General features: G+C 40.1%; 1 protein-coding gene across 2 annotated transcripts in view; it reads left to right on the plus strand.

Annotated features, from left to right (window-relative positions):
- The window catches only part of LOC111159618 (G protein subunit gamma 2), a 113,118-nt gene that overhangs the window by 13,323 nt on the left and 85,566 nt on the right, over positions 1-14,229 (plus strand). For both annotated transcript variants that reach the window (XM_022522157.1, XM_022522174.1), the window contains exon 2: positions 3,698-3,739. The gene's annotated coding sequence lies outside the window, so the exon portion shown is untranslated. The remainder of the gene's footprint in view (positions 1-3,697; positions 3,740-14,229) is intronic.

The following is a 14,229-nucleotide window of genomic DNA, read 5'->3' on the forward strand; positions in this document are numbered from 1 at the left end:
CTTGCTTATGTTCCTGTCAAGAGAAGTGGGGGAGAGGAACTGAGAATTCAGAGCTTGGACTATGAGCTTCTATTTGCCTGTTGCAAGAGAGAGTTTAGGGGGTTCTTGAAAATGTACTGGCATAGTCATCCTAAGAGGGAAGTGAGGAAACTCTGGCATCCTGCCTTTGTTATTGAATATAAGTTAGCCATATTAGTGTCGGGTGTTGTGATTCACAGGAGAGAAAAGGACCATTTGGTGTTCTCTTGGGGAGAAGGCAGGGGAAGTAGGTGCTTTATCTGATGTATAATTATATATAAGTCTCTAAGGTCTACCTAGGGAAGTGTCTTGTGTGTAGGTCCACAGGGCTCTAATGATCTTCTAAAAGGCACCAGATACCACTGGCAAAATGTTATAGTGGATTAAAGGATCTGTTATAAAGTGTGTTATTCTAGGGGCACCTGGGTGGCTCAGTGGGTTAAGCCTCTGCCTTTGGCTCAGCTCATGGTCTCAGGGTCCTGGGATCGAGCCCTGTATCAGGCTCTCTGCTCGGCAGGGAGCCTGCTCCCCCCACCCCCCACCTCTCTGCCTACTTGTGATCTCTCTCTGTCAAATAACTAAATAAATTCTTCAAAAAAAAAAATAAAGTGTGTTATTCTATTATGGGTAGACACTGGTTTCAGAGCTGATCCCCAAGGAGACGAGGTTTCTTTTCTCTAATTTATGGAGTAGATGTGACTTTTTTATCTTGGACAGTCCTCTTATAATACAGGCCCAGATGAGGGAAGTTCTGTGAGCTCTGACAGATCGGTCACCATTCCAGAAGAAAGTAAAATCAAAATACAATGTTTGTTTGAGGGGGTTACCTGGGTGGCTCAGTCGTTAAGTGTCATCATTCGGCTCAGGTCATGATCCCAGAGTCCTGGGATTGAGCCTCGGATCGGGCTCCCTGCTCAGTGGAGAGTCTGCTTCTCCCTCTTCCACTCTCCCTGCTTGTGTTCCCTCCCTCTCTCTGTGTCAAATAAGTAAAATCTAAAAAAAAAAAAAAAAGTTTGTTTGAGGATAATCAACAGAGTTATTGGGCCACTGGACTTAAACAGTAGGAGTGAGTCATTATGATTCTATCTGAGGGACAAACAATAGCCTTAAATTAAAGATATGAGTTAGTGCACATGAAGCTGTTTTTAAATGTTTCTAACTTTACTTTAAGAGGTCTAGGTATCCTCTTCAATGGAAAATTTTAATATGTTGACTAGAGTTTTATTTTTTTGAGAGTAGTCCTCGAGCAGATATTAAAGCAGATTTTATTTAAAGCTAAAGAACTTTTCTGTATTAAAACTATTTTTCAGAAGCCTTGAAATAAAGTGCCATGAAGTGTGATGAAAAGGTCATACAAACTCAGGGAGTTGGTATGTGATTTATGCCCTTGAGAAGATATAATAACTACTTCTTGAAATTGTAGATTTCATTTTTTCTCTCATATATGGACAGAAGGCAGTGTTGCTCGAACTCTATTCTCTGCTATCTTAATTTTCTTAAAATTACTAAACCATGCTTAACTTGAATTTTTTTTTCTGGTAAAGTAATTCATGGTGATTATTGAAAATTTGGAAAATACTTCAATTATAAAGAAATGGTCCCCTCTGTTGATTAGGTTGGTTGAACTGCATGTAACAGAGGCTTGATTTCACCGTGGGATGACAGAAGTTCTTTCTCTTTCACTTAATAACCCAGAGGTGGGTGGGTCCGGGGCTGGAAACATAGCTCTGTTCCCCAGGATCATCCAGGGACCTAGGCTTTTTCTATCATGTTAGTCTATCGTTTGAACCTGTTTCTCTTGCTTTTTGATCTGAAATGGCTTGCCCTAAGGATTCACTTATGACCACCAGGAAGGGAGAACGTTGGAAAGGCGAGGGCATGGCCCAAAAGTTGCACAAATCATTTTTGCAGCGGTCCCACTGAACTTTGTCTCATAGCCACACACTTTGAAGAAATGGAGGCTGGGAAAAGTAGATATCCTTGACACGTAGGATTCGTACCTTAAAAATCTATTATAAACCTAGAAGAGCAGAGCAGATACTGGCCATATCTAGCAATTTCTGCTACTTCCATTATCCCTATAGGATAGAAGGAGCAATATGCTGTTTACATTTTGATGTACCTTCTTCCAATCATTTTCCAGATTGATTATAACATTTTCCAGAAAGATTATAACATTTACTAGAAGATATTATTTGTGATATATTAGAAGAATATTATATGTGAAAATATAAAGTGTATTTGAAAAATATATCTTAGAAAATATACTGAGGTCACACTATATATACTTTTGTATTTTTTCACATTACTTTATATCGTGTGTATTTTTCCTCATCATTTAAAGTTTTGTGTCTATTGTTTCAAAGGTCCATTATGTAGAGTTTTTGTTTTACTTAATAAATTATATTACTTGTATTTAGGCTAGTTCTAACACCTTGGCAAAAATTCTTTGTCTACCTTTTGGATTTTTTTTTTTTAAATAAAGACAAGGAGTGCTATCACTAAGACAATGATTGAGAATGTATTTGAGGATCTTGATGAAAGAGTCAAACTATTTCCCTGGGAGGCTGCTAGCACCAATAATGCTGGGTCCCGAGCCCCCTTGAACAGGCTTCTTTTGCAAGTCCCACTAATCATTGTTATCCCTAGGGTTCATTCTCTGGAAACAGATTGGTTTTGGCCCTTGGCTTTTTTCTTTGCTTTCATTAATCATGAGATAATGCTTTCCTAATAACTTTGGCTCATTTTAAAAATATGATCCCTTCGGGTCATCTGGGAATTTAATTGATTGGGCTGAGACTCCAGCACACCTGGCAGTCTGAAGTCACAGGAGATCTTTATAGACATGGATATTCATTTGGTTCTAGGACCCAAAGTGAATTTCACTCAACATTCTCCAAAATCACGTGGCCAGGGGTGTCCGTGTCTCTGCTTCTAAACAACCTACACAATGTTAGACACTAAAGATGCTTTTATAATTCCCAAGTTGTCCAGATCTACCCTCTAAAAGGGCTGGACACACACAAGTGGAAATCCAGCTCTGTTCATAGCTCCTAGAACAAGAACATGTTCTGCCTCTGCCCCTTTGGTCCTGTTGGGAGCAAATCAGGTTAGTTCAGGGAAGAAAACTTCTTCTTAGTCATCTAACTCAGGCATCTCTGTCACCAAGAACTCTGGTTCCCTTAGGTTCCAAGCCTACTTTATGTTTCATGTTTTCTGACAGGCCAGGGAAGTTCACAAAGAGATTTTTTTTTTCCACATCTGCTTCTTATTTATTTATTTATTTGACAGACAGAGATCACAGTAGGCAGAGAGGCAGGTAGAGAGAGAAACAGAGGAGGAAGCAGGCTCCCTGCTGAGCAAAGAGCCCGATGTGGGGCTCGATCCCAGGACCCTGTGATCATGACCTGAGCCGAAGGCAGAGGCCTTAACCGACTGAGCCACCCAGGCGCCCCACATCTGCTTCTTAAAAGAAAAAGAGTTAACACAGTGTTTGTGTCCTGGCTTAGAAATGTAAGCCTCTGAGACCCTCTGCCCTTAGAGCTATTCAGCTATTACCACCAAACTCTATTTACAGAAACACTCATTTGCTTATTCAGCTCTTATGTATCATGTTATTTTTCCTTTTTATTAAGGAAAAAACAAGAAACATTCATTTTCCTCTCTGCTTTCTCAACAGCCCAGATCTGCCAGTGAGCCTCAGGCTTTGGGAACTGAAGAGGTAAGAATTAAGGAATATTTTCTCCCGGGATCTTCTTGAATCCAACCAGAACTTGAAACAGAAAAAAATATCCTAACTGATCCTGTAGACGAATGCATTTAACGTGTGATGTTTATCAATAAGAAATATGCATAGAGGCTTTCGCAAAATTAGCAGGACTTCAGGATTTAAGAAAAAAGCAGCTACCCTTGATAATAGTTAAAATCAGATGTCTTGCTCAGATTTTCCCATTTTCTTCTAAAAACCTGAGTTGGAGAGCCTTGAGGTCACAGCCTGAAAATGTATTCCTATGGCACCAAACCTGATTGATCTGTTGCGGCTATTGAAGACATACCCTGTGCAAGACAGACATCATAGTAGATTAGATCAGAGAAGGGTAAGCCCTGTTCTTAACAGATTGGTTATAGACATTGTCACGGCTTTTCCAGCAGCAACAAACAATAACAAAAGGTCAATCTGATGCTGTAGGGCTTTCTTCTTAAAGAAGCTGACTTGGCTTTTGAAAAGAGCTAAAGCCATCTGAATCTGGTTGTAGACTTGAAAGGTCCTCACATTGCCCAGACAGGTGATAATGTGTTTGCCCTCCCTGACCTATAGTCAGCGACGTGGATTTTCCTCCTATTTTAAAATTTAACCTCATTAGGAAAAATTTCAAGCTTTTTCCAAAATAGAATAATATCATGGGCTTCCACATCCCCATCACTCAATTTTCACAACTGTCAACTCATGGCCAGTATTTTTCATTTATCCCACACCTATTTCTCTTCTTTCCCCCACTGGACTATACATCAGTTGTTTGAATTTGGTTGTTGGATTTTTAATTGTTTATTTACATAACTATTTAGTGATTACAGAAGAGTGCTAATAAAAAATCCTACCTCCCTATAACCTGATTTAATTACTAGCTAGTCTTTCATCATGTATTTATTCAGCAAGTTTTGAGTATTTGCTAGTATTAGAAATTTAGAATCTCTGGTGTAGATGGGCACCTGGGTGGCCCAGGCAGTTGAGCATCCAACTATTGGTTTCTGCTCAGGTTATGATCTCATGGGTTGTGAGATCGAGACCTGAGTCGGGCTTCACACTTAGCAGGGAGTCTGCTTGAAGCTTCTCTCCCTTTGCCCCTCCCCCCCATTCTCTCTCTCTCTCAAGTAAATAAGTAAATCTTTAGGGGGAAAAAAAAAAGGAACCTCTGGTCTAGAGCTTATTAGAAGAAAGGCCTGTGTGAGTGTGCTTTAAATACCATATATAGCTACCCCATAGTGAGGTTCTTTTGGATTTAAGTACTTAGTATCTTACAAATGAGTAAGGAGCCATCCTTATATTCTACCAAATATAGTAATCCCCCTTTGTTTGTGGGGGATATGTTCCAAGACCCCCCAGTGGATGCCTGAAATTGCACGAGTACTGAACTGTATGTATTCTGTGCTTCCTCATACACACACACACACACACACACACACACACATATATGATAAGTTTAATTATAAATTAGGCACAGTAAGAGATGAACAACAGTAATGAAATAGAACATTTATAGCAATATATTATATTAAAAGTTATGTGACTGTGGTCTTTCAAAATATCTTACTGTATTGTGCTCACCCTTCTTGTGATGACACGTGATGATACAATGCCTACATGGGAGAGGAAATGAAGAGAATGACATAGGCATTGTGGCGAAACATTAGGCTGGGGATCACCTGCTTCCTCGCAGGTGACCAAGGGCCACTGAAACTGCAGAAAGTTAAACCTCGGATGAGTGGGGACTACTATATCACTAATAATGAAGATGGTTTTATATAAGTATTTGATGTTCTCTGTCTGATGTTTGTGTTGATTTCTTTCATGCTAATGAATGGACTTAAATTACCTGGACAGTCCAGGCAGACTTGCTCCGTGGGAGTTGCTGGCAGGTTGAATGGGACAATTCTTCCTTGTACTCTTCGGTATTCCTGTTCTTGGCTCACAAAAGGCCGATGGCATCGTCCAGTCATTGTGATATCCAGAGCATCCTAAGGAGACATTGAGGACTACTGTGTCTTTGCACACAACTTTAGAGGGGTTGTCATTTTCCATTCTCTAGCATTTTTGCTCCATGCAAAATTACAGATTTCACTTGTGCTCAGTGGTTCCTTATACAAGTGGTCATGTGCTAACAAACTAAAGAAAGAAACAAAACGAAGTAGACATGTAAAGAAAAATGGTGTTTTGTGCTACTGGAGGGATTTTGAGCAAATTTGCTCTAGTACCAAATCTGTTTTTTTAAGTCTATATAGAGAATTAAATTAAACACTGGGTAAGAAATGGTCAAATATTGGGGTTTAGAGCAAAATACTACTAAAGCATCATGAAAATTGAAAAGCAGCAGTGATGAAGGATATATTCTTGTTTGCTGACGTAACAAATTATCACAAACTTGGTGGCTCAAAAGCAATAAAAATTACTGTTCTGTAGGTTTGGTTCTGGAGGGATCTCACTGGGCTTAAAGCAAAGTATAATAGAGCTCCCTTTCCTTCTGCAGGCTCTAGGAGAGAATTCTAGAGTTTACCTTCCTCTGTCTTCCAAGCCAATAGCATTGCCTCTCTGTCTTCTACTCTATCTACATCTCTCTCTTTTTTTTTTTAAAGATTTTATTTATTTATTTGACAGAGAGAGATCACAAGTAGGCAGAGAGGCAGGCAGAGAGAAAGGAAGGGAAGCAGGCTTCCTGCTGAGCAGCGAGCCCGATGTGGGACTCGATCCCAGGACCCTGGGATCATGACCTGAGCCGAAGGCAGCGGCTTAACCCACTGAGCCACCCAGGCGCTCCCCTATCTACATCTCTTAACTCTGAACTCTTCTTTGATTTTAAGTCCCCATGTGATAAGATTTGGCCCACCTGCATAATCTGGGATACTCTTCCCTTCTGAAAGTCCTTAATTCAAAGTCCCTTTTCCCTTGTGAATGTTACACATTCACAGGTTCCAGAGATTAGGACATGGACTTATTTGGGGGCTATTCTGTCTGCTACAAAGTGGAAGAGATTAGTTGTTCAGAAAAGCAGAAAGGCCTCAGGTACCAGAGGTAGGAGTGTCTAACATTTCATTGTGAGGGGTGAAACAGGGTTAGGGTTCCCAGATTGCTGAAGCAAGTTCCTGTCTTGACTCTGTAAATCCTGTTTATAGATATAGGCCCTGAAGGCTTTTGCTTTTCTTGGAGTATCTGGCATTGGATCTGGTGGACAGGTTGAAGTCCCACAGCTTCTTTCTTGGCCAGACCTTTCGGTACTATGGGTGTGGCCTCTGGAGAGCATGCTGATTTTGGAGTTCTTCTAACTCTGGGGTGTTTGCCCACAATGCACAGGTTCCAAGGTCTTTGAATAGTACCAAAGAAATGGGAGATTTTTATTTCATGCTGTTATGTCTGCCTGTCATATTATGCTATATTTATTAGGCTCTAAAATGTAGAAATTGGAGGAAAAAATAACATAATATCTTAGAACCTCACTGTAGTGGTATTTATTATAGCTAATTTCAAAGTATGGTTTAATTTCCATCATATATCAGGTAGGTCATCCCCACAAAGTAAGAAACCATTTCTTGCCTCATGAGTGAAATAGACCACTGGGTTATTTTTTGAAAATCATCTCTGGAGTAGAATGTTGCTGGAAATTTTTGCTGGAGATTTTCAGCTATTTTTGTAGCAAATCCCCTCTCTATCCACGTTTAGACATTCCAACAATGCAGATCTGAAGACCAAACCTAGGACTAGCAATAAGCAACAAACCATCCTGATTTGTCCAAGACTGGAGGTTTACAGGGACACAGAACTTTTGGTGCTAAAACTGGGCTAGTCCTGGGCAAATTGGGACCGCTGGTCACTGCACCAGATGTCTAACAAATGGCTCTAGTGGAAAGTAGCTGTCATGTTCATGAACTGTTAAAAGAGAAAAATTTTTTTAAAGATTTTGTTTTGAGGGCCCCTGACTGGCTCAGTCGGAAGAGCAAGAGACTCTTGATCTCAGGGTTGTGAGTTTGAGACCCGTGTTAGGTGTAGAGACCAATTTTTAAAAAAAATTAGATTAAATAAATAACTAAATAAAGATTTTATTTTAAAAGTAATCTCTACACACATTGTGGGGTTCAAACTTAAAATCCTGAGACCAGGAAAGTAACTCACTCCACCGACTAAGCCAAGCGGGTACCCCAAAATAGAAATTTTGATTGACCTAGGTAATGACAACAACCCCCAAGGTTTGGGTTGAAGATAGAAGTGACTCCTACTCTTAGAAAGTCTGTATCCACATATACATGTTTGCCCAAACCAACTTAAAAAAAAAAAAAAAAAAGACAAACCCAAAAAACACTGTCAGATTCAGCACTAAGAAGAACCTGTGACATTTAGGAAGTGTTACATTTCATGCCCTACCCTTTCAGTTCTCCAGTGTTATCAGCACCTTCCTACAAGATGCCTTCCATGAATACATCTTTTAATAACTTTGTCACTGAAGTGACCACAGTATCTCACCACATCTTTTTCTCAGCGTGTCAGCATGTTTGGAAATGATAAAAACTGAAGTTTGCCAAAGCAGTGCAGGTCTCTCTCTCTCTTAGTTTGAATCCAGTCTTTTGTATTATGAAATGGAACTTTCCCACCTAAGAGGCAGCATAGACTGTCCAGAAAGAGGTAAGAATTAGGAAGATGATGTTGAAAGCCTGAGGGGAAGGGATTGGAATGGATCCTGTCTTGGCATGTTACGCAGCTCAAGAACTTGGTGCTTCCTGACCTTCCACATGGAGAGTGTGAGCTGCTTGCCCAGATCTAAGTAGCTGCATCTGGGTAAAGACTTGTTCAGTCCTTCCTCCTTGTTTCCATCATACACTGCCCTGTGTTAGCCACAGCAAGCCAGGCCAAGAAAACGGGAATACTGAAGGTCCTAGGGTCTCACTTTTTACATTTCTGTGACCTTTATTTGGATATTTTTGTTCTTTAAGCCACTGGGACAAAGAGGACTGCAAGAACAATGAATTAGCTTCCCCAGAACAGACTTTTTTGACTTCCAGAAGCTGACACTCTTTTTTCTTTCTTTCTTCTTCTTCTTTTTAAATGTATTTAATTGTTCCCTATCTTCCAAACTGCCCTAGTTGGTAGGTATAAGGAATTCTTCAATAACCAGCACTCCCCCACCCTCCACCACTTTCTTTTTCCACGATAGATTGAGCTCTCTCAAATCATGGAGGTCGGTCTGGGTTTCTGACAAGGAGAGGTCTTAGATAGAACTGTGGTTTATTTGGGTATCTTCCTCAACCCCTTATTTGGGTTCCTTCCTTCTAGGGCAACCAATCCTGATTTCATTTTGTTAGGACTAGCATCATTTCAGCTTTAGACCGCTGCTGTTTTTTGGTGAATCAAACAAGTTCCAGAAGAAATGAAAGTGTACCCAATCAGTAATGCTGTCATTTAAACCCAGATTCTTTTATTCTTTGCCAGCGAGAAATTAGAGAGTAAATAAATAAGAGGTCCGAATGACTACTCTGGGTGCATGGTTCCTTTGGGGGTAATAGAAATGTCTTGGAACTAGAGAGAGGTGATGACTGCACAGCATTTTGGATGTACCAAGTGCTGTTGAACTGTACACTTTAAAATGGTTAATGGTTAATTTTCTGTTATGTGAATTTTACTTAAAAACAAAACAAAACAAAACTGATTGGATTTCAAGCGGGGTGGGGGGGGCGGGGAAGACTGCTTCTCCCTCTCTTTAAATTCTGGAAGAAGTCTGAACCATTTTAATGCACTCGTGTTAAGTTTCTAGACCAAAATTATTGTTCTATCCTGTCTCATTACTCAGAGAAGATATTTAGACATAAAAGTGTCTGCAAGGCAGCACTGATGAAGAAATGCTCCAGGGGGTGAAGGAGGGACATCTCTGAGAGTTAAGACACTAGTTATTCATTAAGATGTATAGTTTTTGTTACTAGATTATAGACTGGCCTATACTTGGCAAAGCTGCTCACAATAAAAATTTGTTTTCTAAGTTGAACCATTTAAAACACTGGACAGTCTTCTGATGTTCATGGGATAGACGTTGTGTCAACTAGGGTGGACAATTTTTTAATATCCTGTCGTTGCAGACTGCAGTTGGATATGATCAAATGGAAAGAGCCCAGATGTGATAACTTTAATGAAATGTGAGCAAGGTAACAAATTTCAGATACAGAAATTCCTTTTATTAAAACATCTCCTATGACATTCCCGGGAGCTGTCACGTGACCCAAGTCTCATGGGGACTTGTTTTAAGGGATGCTTACATAAGGGCTCACACAATCCTTGGTTTAATTATGAAGCTTTAACATTTTTTAATTCCTTCTAGATTCAGAGGCAACCATTTTGATCTTTCTGCAGAGAGGTAACTAGGCAACCAGTAACAGGACCTAGCCAATACACAGCATCTGAACTTCATAGCCATTGCATCATTTAAAAAAATACCATTTAAGTCCGTCTTTTAGCTCTGGCCTATGCTGCCGTGTAACCTTTCATTTCTTAGAAAATATCATGCAAACCCCCAAATGTAAAAGAGAATGGTTTCTAGAAGCCCAGTGGCCTCTGAAGTTCATAGGCAAGTGTGCCTATAAGAACAGCAGTAACAGAATTGTGAGGTAGCTGCATGTGCTGTGCTTTATAGTTGGGAATTAAGAAGGTCGCTTTCATGTTTGGTGTGTGAAGGTGTAAGAGTTTAAAATCCTATCCTCAGCAGGTGGCCATGAATATTCCTCACCGTATGATTAATGGAAAACATGTACAGTCACAGAGATGAAAGCTGGCTTTTATTCTAATGACGTTGATTTTTACTTTGCTAGAAGGGTAGTCACTAGAAATACCTCATTTGATCAATAAATAAGAACTCACTGAAAGCTTTTTCTGTGTCAGACCCTATACTAGGTGTATACTGTCATCCTTTTCTGTGATAACCATGGTTTTAATTTAGTTTTGTGTTATGAAAGGCATAGGATAGAAAGGAATAGATAATATTCAAGCAGTCGAGACAAACACAAATGAAAACTAGAAGTTTCTTTCCAAACACTAATTTCTAGCCCCACCCCCTGGAGGCTACCACTGTTAAGAGTCTCTTGTGCGTCTTCCAGAAATGTTCATTTTTTTGGTTAATCTGTATGGGAAAGGTGAGTTTGATAAGTGCCACTAAAACCATCTGTTAGTAAGCTGCTCTTCTGGACTTAGTCTTTTAATTTGGAGATGCTCCTTTCTGAGTCTTTCTTCTTCTTCTCAGAACTTCTTTCTGAGTCGTGCATTTTGAAAACTGAAAAAATATCAGCACCAAAGCGATGCCAGTAGAGCATAGTGGGAGGGAGGTCTACACTGAAGGATGTTTCTGTGTAATTTTAGCCTCCCTTAAATTTACATTTACAACTTTAGTAATAAGCTTTCAGGTAGTTCTTTATAATTTTCAGAGTCCTCTGGAGTACATTATCTCCCTTGATTATGTTGATGACCCCGTGACCATTCTCAGAGGATAAGTAAGTTGTCCATGAGCACAGCTGACAAGGGAAAGGATCAGGACTTGAACCTGAGTCTATTCTAAGTTATATCCTTGTGCCAGACTACACTGATAACTGTTAGGAACGGAGAGACCCACAACCCCTTGGTGGCTCCTGCATGACTGGGCTATGCTGTAAAGTGGATGGCTGCTGGACTTGCGCTCGATCTGGTTATGGCGTCATTCTGACTCTGCCCCGGGACAATGTATTTAATGCAGTACATACAAATTAGGGTGGCTGGCTCACTGCTCACAGTTTCTTCACTGACTCTGGCTATTCCTGTTTTGTTTGTTTGTTTGGGTAATACTGGCCACAAGGGTGGGGACTTGGCCCAAGCTGGGGAAGCCACAGTATTTCACACCCAGACCACAGAAGGTGGTTCAAAGGGTGGACGTGACCCAGCGGGGGCCCGTAGGTTCTTCCTCTGGAATATTCCAATGCAAGTGGAGGGTGAGGTCTCATCCTTCCTCATCTCAGGCCAGTAAGACTCACATAAGGCCATGTTTGAGTCTGCTGAAAAAAAGAAGTATGATGCCCAGAAAGGAAGCAAATGAGAGGGACAGATAAAGGGAAAGGAGAGCACTCACTAACAGTCGGAGACCATGAATTCGGTTGATGTGAGTCAATACATTTCCATTTCCATTTTTTACTTAAGCTAATTCAAGCTGCTACAAAGAGTTCTGAATGATATCTCCAGGTCTGTTTTCTCACCCGTAAAATGGGAGTTATAATATTTCCCCTAACTATGTTGGAACTGCTGTAAAGATTAGTTGAGATAATGAGTTGGAAAACACTGTAAAGTGTAAAATGCTGTACAAATGCAAAGCCGTATTATTCATTGATACGTTGCATTGACTTAGGGAAAATCAAAAGCATGAATTTACTACTCATTTGGAAAATAAGTAGTGAGAACATTATAAGAGCCATCTGGTGTTATGCAAAATTAAATGGAAGCTGCCAGAGTCCTCCCCAATTCTTTTTTTTTTTTTTTTTAATCTTCTCTCGGATACTCTTTGAGTTCTTATAGGCACTCATAATGAATACAAAGATAGAGCTTACCTTGCTGGCTCAAGTTAGTTCAGTGAGTTTCTCTCCTTCATCTGTGGCTGTAATCTTTAGCAAACATGAACACACACACACACACACACACACACACACACACACACACACTCAAACCAAACAAAAATAAAGTCCCATATTAAATAACAACAACAACAACAATAGTTAGCTCTTTTTTACTTAAAAGATTTGTGCTATGTGACATTTTGCCTTCATTACCGAAAAATCAAAGAAAATCAGCCTTAAAGTAGTTATGTAGTTATTCTAGTTATAGAATTTTCTTCATTTGGGAATAATACAGTCGGGTTAATTCTGGAGACTGGAGATTAGTTGTTTTGGGCTTAGATGGGATCAGATCCATCTTTTTTCCTTAATGGACTTATATCTTTGATATAGGCTTTCAGTAATCAAAATCTGTTTGAGATTATAATTTATGTCTGACATGGAAGCATCACTTCACTTTTATAGCATTTTTACTATATATGATAATACCTCTCAATGAAGGAAAACAGATGGTACCTCTGAAATCTGCTCTCTTTCCTAGATTTGCCATTTAGGCAGTTTTTATTGTAGCAAACATCTCTTTTTCGTATTGATCGTTAGACTTCCCCAGAAGTGGTTTAAAGTCTCAATCTAAGTAATGTATGCAGAGATGTTGAAGGCGCCATGGAAATATGATTTGTAAGCATGAAGAAGGATGATGGAGTAACCTGAAAATGTTTTACGTCTCTCACATTTTAAAATCCAAGAAATGCCTCCGCCGCCTTTCCTGTGCTCGTAAATCTTGTGAATATGTCTTTGTGTTACATGACTGCTGGTGCAATAAGTTTGAATCAGTGCTGTTTGAGCTCTCCATGCCACATCTCACCTAGCTATTGTTTATTTTTGCCTGGGCTTGGTATCAACCCCACGAATGTCAGTGTTTTCATATAAATCGAAGACTTGGAGTTAAGTTCATTTTCTGAATAAGGCATACTCTTAGCCCTCAGAAAATGTCTGTTATACTGGAAACATTTGGCATCCTCAAATTGGTTAATTTTAGGAGAACTTAATAAAGAGAATATTTGCGAGGACATGGGCAGAGTTTAGGGAAAGTGCACTTCTCTTGGGCTCCTTTACTATCATGGGACTGAAAGGATGAGGGTGGGGAGGAGTGGCCTCCTGAGAGAAGCTGCAGCCTCCAGGAAAGGGGTGGAGCCAGATTATAATGACTCTGGAGACAGGGATCCCAGAAAACCTATAAGCTGAAATGATCCTTTCTCCCTCTGAACTGCTTATGGTCCCCATTGGCCAAACCCAACTGGAAGACAAAGAACAAAGAAATCTGCTGAGTTCATCCAGTTTAGTTTCCTGAGTCATAGAGCTTGGCAGAATGGGATGGAGATGGGTCTGAAGGGGCAAATGGAAAATATCTAGCATAGGGAACCTTCATTATGAAAGTCTTGCATGAAAGAAATGGCATTCCTTCCTCCCCCCAGTTTAGCTATCTTACCAAAACAATTGTTTTAACCAACTTGCATTTTTTTTTCCATTAATTTTACTTACTCCAGGGTATAGCCCATGATCAGAGGGGGCCAAGCACAATGGTAGCATTTGGACAAACTTCAGCTGTGAATGTACATGGTAGGGTGATCTGGAGGTTGTACAGAGGTGAGGAAGTGACTCTGGTGCTTGTTCCATACAGAGAGGGGATGGCAACCTCAACCTAGAGCCCAAGTTTAGTGCTAGGGGTGGCCAAAAGCAGATAGACACCTCACAGCCACTTTGACTCATCCACGTTCTTGGACCTCCCATATTCAAAAGTGGAACCTATAGTCCCAGTGAAGTACAATGCTCAGCTAGTGAGTTGAGTGGCTAGCTTTGTTTTGTCCAGCTTGCTTTTAATCTCAGATGAAT

The sequence above is a fragment of the Enhydra lutris genome, unplaced genomic scaffold (assembly GCF_002288905.1).
Source record: "Enhydra lutris kenyoni isolate GAN:26980312 unplaced genomic scaffold, ASM228890v2 scaffoldscaffold4, whole genome shotgun sequence".
In the NCBI taxonomy this organism is placed as follows: Eukaryota; Metazoa; Chordata; class Mammalia; order Carnivora; family Mustelidae; genus Enhydra; species Enhydra lutris.